Source organism: Chionomys nivalis, chromosome X (genome assembly GCF_950005125.1).
Source record: "Chionomys nivalis chromosome X, mChiNiv1.1, whole genome shotgun sequence".
Lineage (NCBI taxonomy): Eukaryota > Metazoa > Chordata > Mammalia > Rodentia > Cricetidae > Chionomys > Chionomys nivalis.
Genome location: NC_080112.1, coordinates 75,621,902 through 75,636,162, shown reverse-complemented (window position 1 = coordinate 75,636,162; position 14,261 = coordinate 75,621,902).

Sequence of the window (14,261 nt, the reverse complement as noted above, 5' to 3'; positions counted from 1 at the left end):
TGATTCCTCTTTCCTTCATACAAGTAATGTTTTTTATTTTATTTTTATTTATGTGCATTGGTGTTTTTCTCACAGGGTGTCAGATCCCCTGGAACTGGAGTTACAGTTGTGAGCTCCCGTGTGGGTGCTGGGAACTGAACCCAGGTCCTCTGTAAACAATCAGCCCTGTTTATAACTGCTGACCCACCTCTCCAGAGGCATACAAGTAGTTTTTAATCTTGACCTGAGCTCCATTAAAATTAAAGTTCACTGTGCTGTTTCTATCATCTTTTGCTGAACTGCGTCCTTGACTTTGAGAGATTTAATCCCTTAGTCCGGGCCCTCCTGTGATCTTTGCTGACTAATAAAGGGCATGAAAGAGCTCTCATTCTCCTGACGGTATCCACTTCCACTAATCTCGGCATTTTGGTCACTACCACTACCTTTTTCACTCAGTAGCCTGCTGTATTTGAATCTTGTGTCCTCCAAAGGTCCCCGTGATAAGGCTCTACCTAGTGCCGTGCCACTGGTGTTATTCTTAAAACGTTCCCCGAGGCGGGCTCCCCCGCCATGCGACAAGCGGCTACAGTTTCCCACCAGCGGGAGGGCACGCGCTGCGTGGCTGGTGGCGGCGAGTAACAGACACATAAACATAAAAGATAGGCATAAAGCATTTCATTGAGGGGGAGAGGGAAAGAGAGAGAGAGAGAAGAGATAGACAGAAGAGATAAAAGAGAGAGAGAGAGAGACAGAGAGAACACGTGCACACGCAAAGGAAGCAGAAAAGGAAGGGGCAAGATGGCCGAGGGCAGGTCAGGGGTAATGGGAGTGGGCGTGGCTTGTCCCTTAAAGGGCCAGGAAAGCACAACAACTGGGAGATGGTGGGACCTTTATGGGGTGGGCCTAGTGGGAGGTTTTCAGGTCACTGCAGGTGTTCCCTTCCGGATCTGGGACTCTAACTCTTTTGTCTGTTTCTGTTTGGCTTCTGGCCATGAGGTGAACAAGTATGCTCTCATGTTTTGCCATCAGCCAAAGCAACAAAGCCTTTCTCTGTATGAGTCTATTCATCTCAGTTAGGTTTTGTGGTTATGGGAAGCTCATTAACACGTAATACTGACTCAGCTGTCAGTATAGCCCCTAGTATTTGGTGTTTAGTGCATTTTGTATTATAGATCAACTAAATGCTAGTCACAAAGCTGGGTAAATATGTGAAACTGTGAAGAAAATTTTGGGGGCTTTATTTTGTTGTTGTTGGGTTTTTTGTTTGTTTGTTTGTTTTTCAAGATAGATTTCTTTGTGTAGCCCTGGCTGTCCTGGAACTCGCCGTGTAGCCTCGAGGCTGGCCTTGAACTCACAGAGGTCTGCCTGCCTCTGCCTTTGCCTCCTGAGTGCTGGGTTTAAAGGTGTGCACCACCACCACTTGGCTGTGGAGGAAGATTTTTAATTTACTAAGTAAAATCTCAATGTTACATGCTGTTCAGAATTGAGGAAGCATTTCTTTTTTTTTTTGGTTTTTCGAGACAGGGTTTCTCTGTGGCTTTGGAGCCTGTCCTGGAACTAGCTCTTGTAGACCAGGCTGGTCTCGAACTCACAGAGATCCGCCTGCCTCTGCCTCCCGAGTGCTGGTGCGCCACCACCGCCCGGCTGAGGACGCATTTCTTAATTGAAATGATACCCCATTGCTTTTAATGTATTCTGTCAGATACAACCAACTGACTTATTACTGATAGCTCACAGTTAATTCCTTTTCCAAAAACTTCTCTTTGTTGTGAAGAGTGCTGCCTTGCCTATGGCACGCCCCCATTCCCAGGAACATCCACCAAACAACAATTGCTCAACGGAGTCACAAAGGCCTAGTCTGTATGCGTCACCTCTGGGCTATTTCTAAAGGTCCACGTGCAGCTCAGAGTTGTCTAGCCTTCCAAAAGTCCACCTGTGTCTCAGAAACGTCTATAGGCTGAACCTGCCATTATACCTTTTCCCTGTCTGTATTTATTTCTTTACTCCTTTATGAATTTTGTTCCTATTTTTCCACATTTTTTATTTAAAATTTTACTTTTCATTTTACATATCAACCACAGCTTCCCCTCCCTCCTCATTTCCCTCCCTCACCTCCCTCCATCCCACCCCCATCCACTCCTCAAAGGGGATAAGGCTTAGAAGAAGCACTCCACAATCTAGTGCCATATAAATCTCAGCTACTTTTTCCCAAAGAATACTTGGAAGAATTCTAAGAGTAGCCCTATGATCTTTCATTCTACCATCCATATGTTTGTATAATTCTCACCCCTTAAATATGAGCTGAATCTGTCCGTTGCTTGTATCCAACAGAATATATTAAAAACAATGGGGTATCATTCCAGAAATTAGATTTGTTACATAGCCCTGGGAACTCCATCTTGTTAGTATACACAAGGGAACCTCCCTTGCTGGCTCTGAAGTAAATGCCTTCTGGGTAACAGGGGGATTTATGTTATTTTTTAATGTCTAGATAAACAATGTAAATAATTGATTTTCCTCTAATATTTATTCATATGAAACATATATTGTTTATTTAAAAAGAATTCTTTATTTGTGATAGTTTTGGCATGTGGCTCAGACTGACCATAACTCTAGATGATTCTGAATGATTTTATTATGGAAGTTAGTTTTTTATTGTTCTTTGTTTGTTGTGGGTTTTCTAGGTTCGTTTTTTATTGTTGTTGTTGTTTTGTTTTGTTTTTTTGTTTTTTGAGACAGGGCTTCTCTGTGTAACCCTGGATGCCCTGGAACTTGCTCTGTAGACCAGGCTGGCCTCAAACACTCAGAGATCCACCTGCCTCTGCCTCTCAAGTGCTAAGATTAAAGGCGTGCGCCACCACTGCCCAGCTGGAAGTTAGTTTTGTTTTGGGTTTTTGTTTGTTTGCTTTTTCTTTTAATGTTCATTGGTGCTCTGCCTGAATGTATATCTGTGTGAGGACACCATATCCCCTGGAAATGGAGTTACAGACAGGTGTGAGCTGGCATGTGGGTGCTGGGAATCGAGCCCGGGTCCTCTGGAAAAGTGGCCAGTGCTCTCAACCGCTGAGTCTTCTCTCCAGCTCAACAAGTTAGTTTTGAATAGAACTCTTTTGTAGCCTACCAGTTTTATAAAGTGAATTTTTCAGTCAGCAGGTAACTTTCTGACATAGGGAGTTACTTCAGTGCCCTAAGCTCTTTGAAGTACTCTGGTTTGGGTGCTAAAACACATGGCATTACTGTCATTACTTTGTGGCTTTATCCCCATCCTTTAGTTTAGCAGTGTCTGTAACCCAGGTTCCCTTTCACAAGCAACTTGAACCTTCCCAAAGGACAAAAAAAGGCCATTTAGGCCTCTTGATCCCCACACCCTCCTTCTTTCTCAGATTCAAGCGAGGAGGCAAGAAAAGGGAGATAGAAATTTCAGAGATATAAAAAGACTCTGGCTTGTGTTCCCTGGGAGGCATCTTTATGCCAATTAATTTATTAACAAGCCCCAAGAGTTGTCTTGGAAATAGATTGCTATCTCCATGGACATGCGAGCAATGGGAAAAGAAGCAACAGAAAAAGCACACATTCAGCTGCACAGACATGGAGAGAACAAGGAAAACAAGTGCTCAAGAGCTCCAGCAAACAGAAAATAACACTGAGTTCCCTATGCTCAGTGTTATTTGCTGTGAACGTGTTATTTACATAGGAAGGTGAGGAGTCAAAGGTGCATGAACCTGAAATACCCTGGCATCAGTTGTTCACTGCAAATTTCCGAAGAGGAGGTGTTATGCGATTATTTAGATTACAATGCCCCAGTTCTACACTGGCATCCTTAACACCACCATCATAACACATACTATTTGCTCTTCCTTAAGGTATAGAACGCCTAACTTTTAGCCATCCAGCAAGAGACTACATTTCCTTATTTCTCTTGCAGCTTCAAGTACGCATGTGATCAAATTCTAGACTTCCTGGATTGTTCCACAGTGTAACCCTAAGAAATTCATGCTTTCTTCTGACTTTTACTCTTTCCTGCTGGCTGGAAGATGGCAAAAGCTACTGAAGCCATTTTGAACTCCTTAACCAGTCCTGGGCCACTCACCTCTACACTATGAACATGACAGAGAAATGAACTTCTATCACCTTTAAACAACTTGTGTGAAATTTTGAGTGTTCGTTGCAGTATCTGTCTTATCCCTAAGACTATGCTTGAACTAACCTTGAAAAAGACACCACATACACCTCTCCAATACACATGCAAATGCATGCATGGGGGCACAGGACATGAGAAGACAGAGCAATGAGAGATAATAGAAAGTCCGTTGGGCTGGGCAATGGTAGCACGTCTTTAATCCCAGTCCTCTGAGGCAGGTGGTCTACAAATATAGTTCCAAGACACCCAGGACCGTTACACAGAGAAAACCTATCTTGAACTGCCTGCCCCCACAGAGAGAGGGAGGGAGAGAAAGTCCATTGGGCCATTGGTAGATTAGTGGGAGTAAATATAGATTTCTTTTAAAAATAAGTGGTGCTGGGTCAACTGTGCAATTACATACTGAAATAACTTTTTGGTCATTTTTATTTCTTCATGATTCTGAGGATGAAACCAGGACCCCATACACTCTAAGCAAGCGCTAGACCACTGAGCTAGACTTCTAGCCTAGAAAGATAAGATTCAATTTTCTTTTTTACAATACAGCAGGTAAAATTCTAAATGGACAAAGATTTAGTGCCTTTACCTTTTTTACCTTTTATTAATTATGTATACAGTTTTCTACCTACGTGTATGCCTGCAGGCCATAAAAGGGCACCAGATCTCATTATAGATGGTTATGAGCCACCATGTTGGTGCTAGAAATTGAACCTAGGTCCTCTGATAGAACAGTCAATGCTCTTAACCTCTGAGCCATCTCTACAGCCCATACTTTTACTTTTAAACCAGCAGTTCTATTTCTGTGAACTTATTGCAAAATAGATCTGCACTTTATAGATTAAAGGATAAGTATTTTCTCATTGTGTATAAAAAAAAAAGACAAAAAAATCCCTGAGCATTACAGATCTCCTTACATTTAGTTAGATTTTGCCAAATTGACACAAGCCAAAAAGAGGGTAGAAAAATGCCTCCATCACGTTGGCCTGTAGGCAAGTTTGTGTGGCATTTTTTTTAATTAATGATTGATTGATGTGACCACTGTAGACAGTGACATTCCTGGGCAAGTGGTCTTGGATTGTATAAGAAAGCAGGTTGAGTAAGCCAAAAAAATAAGCCACTAGCTGTCAGGAGCCATTTTCCCCCCCAAAATTATTATAGGGAGCATTGCCCTGAGGAGGTTGCAGAGGGCTCCACTTCCCAATTGTATTGAGAATTGTTTTATTGGCAGAGCCTATCCCGCACCCAATTAACTGTCAATAGAGAGCTAGCTGTTAGCGGAACCACCTCACACTCTAATTATCCAGAGAACTAGGTGTGTCAACTTGTGACTTCCTGACCAAGGAATCGTGACCTGACCGATTGTAACCTCCTGGCCAACGACCTCGTGACCAGCTTGGACCACGCAGCAAGATTCCATGCCCCAGCCCCCCAAGCTCCTCATCCAGGGGCTATATAAGCTGCAACCATGACTCTAATAAATGGAGGCTTTGACAAGAACTCTGCTTGGCCTTCTTCCTCTCTCCCGCCCATGCCTTTCAGGTAGTACCTCTCCGTGACCCTGGAATTACTGGACCTGCCAGGTGGGTTACAGACCCTAGACAGAGTGACCCGCCGAGGCAGTCGACAACTAGCTAATGCTTCTCCATAGACTCTCAGCACAACAGGCTTCCTCTTTGATTCTTGTGGATTGATAGATACACCTTTAAATCACTAAATATTATTCTGAATATTATTATTCTGCTCCCTAGATGTTTCACAGTTTATACAATGACCTATTGAGAGACATCATGGCGGCTTCCAAGTTTGAGCAATCTTGAGTGACACTTCAATGACCATTTGGGGTCAGATGTTTGTCTGGCTGGCTTGTTTTTGAAACAGTCTCACTATGCAGCCCAGATGGGCCATGAATTCAAGATTCTCCTTCCTCAGCCTCTCTGACTGCTGAGAACTGACATGAACCAGAGCTTTTCTTAGTTGTTCTTTGGTGGTTTCATACATATATACAAAGTATCTTGATAATGTCCATTCCAGTGCATATTTTTATATGACTGGCTTTTTATTTGAAAATTAGAGTTTTTCTAAAATATATTTTAGGGCCAGCTAGATGGCTGAAGAGGTAAAAGCACTTGCAATCAAGTCTGACAATCTGAGCTCAATCCCCAGAATTGAAGGAAACATACAGATTTGAACATTTTTTGTTTATTTTTCAAGAAAGACTGTGTTGTTTGTTGTTGTTGTTGTTTACACTCTTTTGGCTCTTTGAGGAGCCCACCACTCAGCTCCCAAATAAATCACACAGAATCTTATTATTATTTATAAATTCCCAGCCTTAGCTTGGCTTGTTTTGAACAAGATTTTCTTAACTTAAATGATTCCATCTACCTTTTGCCTCTGGGCTTTTATCTTTAGTCTATATACCTTTTTTTTTTTTTACTTCTTATTCCATGGTGCCTGACTCCTGGAGTCCTCCTCCTTCTCTTGTCCCTAGATCTTTTTTCCTTTTTTTTTTTTTTAAAGATTTATTTATTATGTATACAACTTTCTACCTCCATTTATACCCACACGCCAGAGGAGGGTGCCAGATCTCTTTACAGATGGTTTGGAGCCACCATGTGGTTGCTGGGAATTGAACTCAGGACCTCTGGAGGAGCAGACAGTGCTCTTAACCACTGAGCCATCTCTCCAGCCCCCCTTCTTTTTTTTTTTCCTAGATCTTTTTTCCCTGATTTCTCCTCCTATTTATTCTCTCTACCTGCCAAGCCCTGCCTATGCTTTCTCCGGCCTTGCTATTGGCCATTCAGCTCTTTTTTTTTGATTTATTTAACTTTATTTTATGTGCATTGGTGTGAAGGTGTCAGATCCCCTGGACCTGGATCTTCACACAGTTGTGAGCTGCCATGTGGGTGCTGGGAATTGAACCCTGGTCCTCTGGAAGAGGCAGTCGGTGCTCTTAACCACTGAGCCATCTCTCCAGCGCAGCCATTCAGCTCTTTATTAGACCATCAAGTATTTTAGATAGCTTCACAGAGTTAAACAAATGCAACATAAAAGAATGCAACACATTTTTGCATCATTAAACAAATATTCCACAGTATGAACTAATGTAATACATTTTAAAATAATATTCTACATGAGTTTCTCTGTGCAATAACTCTGGCTGTCCTAGAACTCACTCTGTAGACCAGGCTAGCCTCAGACTCACAAAGATCCACCTGCCTCTGCCTCCTGAGTGCTGGGATTAAAGGTGTGTGCCACCACTGCTTGGCTTAAATGTGTTTTCTCATTGAATGGGAAATTCAACCCTTGGGCTAAACTGACTGGTAAGCAAGCTCTTGGAATGCACCCGTTTATGGCCCAGGGCTGGGATTATAGGCCTTCTTTTTCCATGAATATTGGGGTTTGAACTCAAGTCCTCCTGATTACAGAGCAAGCATTCATATTCACAAGCTATCTTCCCAGTTCCCTCTTTCAGGATTTTCCCAAATTAGTTATTCTCTCTCTCTCTCTCTCTCTCTCTCTCACACACACACACACACACACTCACACACACACACAAATTGTACACATTGTTAGAGGAAAAAATTTCAAATTTCAAATACAGATATAAAAAGATTAAACCACCCAAAGTCTTACCACTCAGTGATCATCACTGTTAATATTCTGGAGTGTGCCTTTATAAAACTGTAATTTCAAGTCTAGGCATATAAATGTACATATACAAACTTGGGAGTTTCCTTGACATCTTTTTGACAACTTACAAAACAACTTGCAATATGCTTCTTTCCACCTGGGTAAATATATACACTTAGATTCTCATTAATGAAGCCTTTATAGCACCACACTCTATGGACATATTATAAATTATCAGTGTATTCCCACAACATTATTATGATTTTCAATTTTTCACCATTATAAAAAAATACTTCAAGAAATAGTTTTAGGGCTCAAGAGCTACCTGGACAATCAGATCCCAGCACCCTCATTGGGCAGCTCACAAAGGCTTTTGACTCCAGCTCCCAGGGTTCTGACGTCCTCTTCTGGTCTCATTAGGCACCAGCGTGTACACTCACACACACACACACACACACACACACACAAAGGGGCTCTCATGATGCAGCTCCACTCCCTCCTCTCCCCATTGCCAGCTAGCTTCCTTTGTAAAGTTGGTGCCATATACCACCTTCCTTGTCCTACCCTCAAATCCAAATTCCAAACTCAGCACTCTGTGCTATCCACTCAGCACACGGTCTCCAATGGGTCACTCCTACCTATTAATTATCAACACTAGAGTGAATAACACTGCGGAGATGGCTCAATGTGTAAAATGCATGTTCTGCAAACTTGATCACCTGAGTTTAATGCCTAATACCCACATGAAAGTTGAATGCGGCAACCAGCACCTAGAACCTCAGTGATAGGAAAACAGAAACAGGATGACCCCTGGGGCTTGCTAGCCAATCAATGAACTCGAGAGTCAGTGAAAGACCTTGTCTGAAAACACAAGGGGGAGAGTGATCAAGAAAGACACACACAGAGACACACTTGATTTGGGATGTCTGACCTCTAGAAATGTGAATTATATTTTTCTGTTGCTTTAAGTCACCACATTTGCAGCAATTCATTATAGTGGTCACAAGAAGCGGACACACGGTGTTACCTGCTCTATATCTGTTAGCACTGGAGTGTTTAGCCCGCTCATTAGTAAAGAACAATGGGGCCAGCAGGACATCATGGGTTCGCCCCCAGTACCTTCTCCAGCACTGGCTGATTGGTTATTCCTCAGCTAACCACCAGGTGGAGGTGCTGTACAGGAGATGGCGAGGAACTGATTTCTAGTTCATGCTTTCTGTATTCTTTTCTTGAGGTAAGATCTTACCAAGCTGCCCTTTAACTCATTATATAGCTGAGAATGACCTTGAACTCCTGATCCTCTTGCCTCCACTTTCCAAGTGCTGGGATGGCAGGTGTGCATTACCATACCTGGATCCCCCGGCCCCTTTGCACAACTTACTTGTTTTTATCCTTCCTACCCATAAAATCAGAATCTTCTTCCCTCAAGCAGCATGTTTGGCCCTTGTACATATTCAGGCTGCAGATTATTTCTCTCTCCCTCCCTTCCCTCTTTATTCTTCTTCCTTTCTCCTTTTTTTTTTTTTGTTTTTGTTTTTGTTTTTGTTTTTGTTTTTCGAGACAGGGTTTCTCTACGGTTTTGGAGCCTGTCCTGGAACTAGCTCTTGTAGACCAGGCTGGTCTCGAACTCACAGAGATCCGCCTGCCTCTGCCTCCCGAGTGCTGGGATTAAAGGCGTGCGCCACCACTGCCCGGCTTCTCCTTTTATTATAACATCTCGTGTAGGCTAGCCTAGAACTCAGTATGTAGTACAGTAGTATGTATTCAACTCCCAGTCCTCTGGACTCCACCTCCTGAGTGCTGAGATGAAAGACATGTAGATGACCACACCCAGTGTATGTGGTGCTGAGGTTCAAACCCAGGATGGCATCTCTGTTAAGACAGAACTCTTCTAACTGAGCTACATTCCCAGTCGCCAGTTTTGGTATCTCCAGGACTGAAAAGGAATTGGTTCGACAAGGTCATGCTGTGTTGCCCAGGCTTGCTGAGAGCTCAGTCTTCTTGCCTTAGCTTCTGAAGTATCTACAACTACAGGTAAGTGCCACTGTGCCCTGCTGAAGATCTGTTAGTATTTACAAAGCTTTGAATGCTGGAAAATTGCAACCTTTGATCTGGATCTACTGGTACATGCCTATAATCCCAGCTACTCAGGAGGCATAGACTGGAGGACTCCATTGAGTTTAAGGTCTGTCTGGGATGCAGATGGAGTTCAAGGTCAGCACAGGTAACTTAGTGAGACCCTGTCTCAAAATAGAACATCAAAAGGGAGCTGTGGATATAACCCAGTGGTGAATTGAGGCTCTAGTTTTAATTCCAGTATAGTAATAAATAAAAGAAATAAACAATGCCAGGCGGTGGTGGCGCACGCCTTTAATCCCAGCACTCGGGAGGCAGAGGCAGGCGGATCTCTGGGAGTTCGAGGCCAGCCTGGTCTACAAGAGCTAGTTCCGGGACGAGCACCAAAGCTACAGAGAAACCCTGTCTCGAAAAACCAAAAAAAAAAAAAAAAAAAGAAAGAAATAAACAAATGCTGTGAACTCTGGAGAAAGTGCAGGTTTGCCTTTAGGGCTGGTCTTAACAAATGTTGAGGTGGACAAGCTGGTGCCACTGTATTTATAGTGGCTTCCCTTTACTAAGACTATGATCAGACACACGATGCTCTTTCCCCTCCAGCTCCTTCTGTCAGGAGGAGGATGGGTTTTTTAGCAAACATTTGTGGGCCAAGAGTGCCAATGAGCCCTTGTATGCATTATTTCCCTTAACCCTTACCACAATTTGGAAGATGCTGATACGATTTTGCTCATTTCATAGATGGAACACACAAAGTTTGGGGAAGTTGAGCATCAGAGTTAGTTACTATCTGGCTATCAATTTCTGTGGTAACGTTAGGAATTTGGCTTTTGGCCATCTTTCCTTTCTTTGATTGACTCACAAATCACATCATTGATTTGATTGTACAGCATTACAATGATTTGATTACATTGATTTGATCCTTGCACAGCATTATAATGATCATTTTCTGTAGAGATGCTGTATTCATTACTGCTCTAGTTGTCATGATAATACTTGGCAAAGGCAGTTGAAGAAAGGAAGGGTTTCTACTCAACTATCTACTCACGGTTTGAGTAGAGTCCACTGAGGTGGGAAAGGCAGGGTAGCTACAGTGTGAGGCTGCATCGGCAGCCAAGGGGCAGGAGGAGATGAATGCTTCTGCTAGGCTCTTTTTCTCTTTTTTATGCAGTCTAGCTACCATCCCATTCCCACCACAATCAACCCACCTACAAATGCCCTCATAGACATGCCCAGTAGTCTGTCTCCTAGGTGATTCTAGAGCTATCAAGTTGATAGCCAATACTAACCATCACCTATATGTTGTACACCTATATGTAGCAAATTCCATCAAAGAAAAGTTAGCTGACCTTCGATGTTCAACCGGAATCTGGCGCTGTGCTTAAAACCTTTGCTTTCCACTAAATGCTTGTTAACGTGTGATTTGGGGGAGTACCCTAGTTAGATCTCGAGGTAATGACCTTTTCATTGCTGTGACAAAATCCCTGAGGAAAAGCATCACAAAGAAGGAAAGATTAACTTTGACCCATGACTTCAGAGGTTGCAGTCCCTGATAGCTTGACTCCACTGGCTTTGGGTCTGTGGTGAGGCAGAATAGCCTGGTGGGGAGCATCATGGAGCAAAGTCTTAAACCTCAAAGACAGAGGAGAAGGGGTCAAGGTCGCAATATACCCCTCAGTGCTTGACCCGCTGACATAACCTCCTACTGGGCCCTGAGTCCTAAAGCTTCTACCAGCACCCAATAAATGCCACAATCTGGCAAACAGGTCTTTATTTACAATATGGGAAGTTTGGTGGGGGCCACTTAAAATCCAAATCATGACAGGCTCTTGTTCATGTCTCTGTATTTAATGATTTAATATGGAAAGAGCCCCTGGCAAACTTCATCTGTGATCTGCTTACCACTGGCCATCAATAATAAGCTTAAATGCACCCAAGGAGAAGTACATACTCAAGTGAGATGATTACATTGAGCCATTATTGAATCAAGTTAACGTTCCTGGTTTATAGATAGATCTGCACAGCAGCCAGTGTTCAGGCACATCTAGAAACCTGCTTGTATACATCCTGAGCTAATTGTCCAATTTTCCTGAGCTAATGGAAGAAGGACACTCAAATTGCTCAGTTTTATATAAATATATAATGTATTACTGTAGATGTAGTGAGAGAGATCAAAGCTAAACCAGTGTGATAGCACATGCATTTAATCCCAGCACTGGGGAGCTGGAAAGCTCAGGATCAATAGTTCAAGTAGTTCAGCTGCATAATAAGTTCAAGGTCAACCTTGGATATATGAGATCCTGTCTCAAAAATTAAACACACACACAAACAAAAATCTTCATAATGTAGCTTGCAAATCCTCTATTTTATTATTTTGATAATTAGAATGAACATTATTTTGGACAAACAATTAAATTGACCCAAGGGTAAAGAGCCCTTGGGTCAATTTAAGAGCATTATGTATCTTCATACAGAGACATGCATTCTCACTAAATTCCATTTAATAGCATAACTCTTATATATCTTCTATAATCATAATTTATTTGGATTTCACTGTACCTATGTTATTCTTAGGTTTATAAATAGCAGCCTTTAAAAATAAAACAATATATGGGCCTGAAAAATAACTCAACCATAAAAGTGCTTACTTCCATGCCTGAATATCTGAGCATGATCCCTAGGACCCCACACAGTAAAAGGAGAGAAACCAGCTCTCAGAAGCTGTCTTCTGACTGTCACACACTCACACACACACACACATGATATATATATATATATATATGACCTAACTTCATATTTTTTGGTAGAATGATTAAAATGCAAAAAACAAGGATGGTCATAGGTATGAAAGTTTTGATGAACTATTAATAAAATTTATAATGGCAAAATTACATTATTGTTACTGTTATTTTTAAATTGTTGTTGTGTGTGCACATATGATGTGTGTGGGGAGAGGAGGCTTCAAAGGACAAGTCATGGAGTCGATTCTCTCCTTCCATCTTTGCGTGGATTCCTGGAATCAAATTCAGGCTTGTTTGGCAAGTGCCTTTATCTACTGAGCCTTGGCGCCGGACCTGTTACTGTTATTTTTTTAAGAGATATTACACAAAGAGAAATCCGAAGACTATGTAATGATTAAATGTTAATCACTGTGTCACCTAAGGGGAGTTAATTTTTGAAGCTAGAAGGACATTGCCAGAGTAACTCTTTAACCCAGAGTATCTCAAACTTTGCTGAGCCTAGGAATCACCTGAGAATGTTGCTGACAGGCAGATTCAGGTTCAGTAGGCCTGAGATTGTGTATTTCTAAAAAGCTTTCAGGGTGTATCCTCACGCTTGGAGTTTGTGTGACATTGTGACTAGAAAGCAGTCATGTTGACTCTGCCTCTTGTTTGGTTTGGTTTGGTGTGGTTGAAACAGGGTTTCTTTTTTTTTTTTTTTTTTTTGGTTTTTCGAGACAGGGTTTCTCTATGGCTTTGGAGCCTGTCCTGGAACTAGCTCTTGTAGACCAGGCTGGTCTCGAACTCACAGAGATCCACCTGCCTCTGCCTCCCAAGTGCTGGGATTAAAGGTGTGCGCCACCACCGCCCGGCAAGGGTTTCTTTATATAGCATATGTTTGCTTCAAATTCATGATCCTCCTGATCAGGCCTGGCTCTGCCTTTTAAATCACTACCAATCCTATTAATAGAATAGGTGTGGTCACAAGAAAGTACAGTAACTGGGCCCTGGACCTTAGTAGGCCCTCAGACCTCAACACAACTGACTCCATAATGGGAGTATCATTCAGTCCATAAAGCTCAGCATGTAGACAGTATCACCTGCCAAATGAAAACAAAGACCTAATCGATCGGTCTATAATTCTGGAAAGTCTCTAAATGTAGCAGCCTTGCCTTTTGGCCTCTGTAGTCCCACATTTGGCTAACTGTTCTTGTTAACTAAAATAAGTCTTTGTTGACAGGGGTTTCTGTCCCACCGAGTCATGTAGCCATTCAGTCCCAAAGAAATATACCGAAGTCTACGTTAAATGCCAAACCGATTGGCCCAGTAGCTCAGGGCTTCTTATTGTTTCTTGTAACTTAAACTAGCCCATTATTCTTGTCTACATTAGCCATGTAGCTTGATACCTTCTTTTGGCAAGGCAATCACATCTTGCTTCCTCTGCATCTGGGTCAAGACTGCAGACTCAAACTTCCCTCTTCCCAGAATTCTCATTACCCCATCTCTACTTCCTGCCTGGCTACTAGCCAATCAGCATTTTATTAAAAATAATATAGGTGGCAGGATAAAAGACCATTGTCCCACAGCATAAGTCAACCTAGGACATAGTTTTGTGCTTAAAAATTCAACCCGAGGCCGGGCGGTGGTGGCCCACGCCTTTAATCCCAGCACTCGGGAGGCAGAGGCAGGCCGATCTCTGTGAGTTCGAGGCCAGCCTGGTC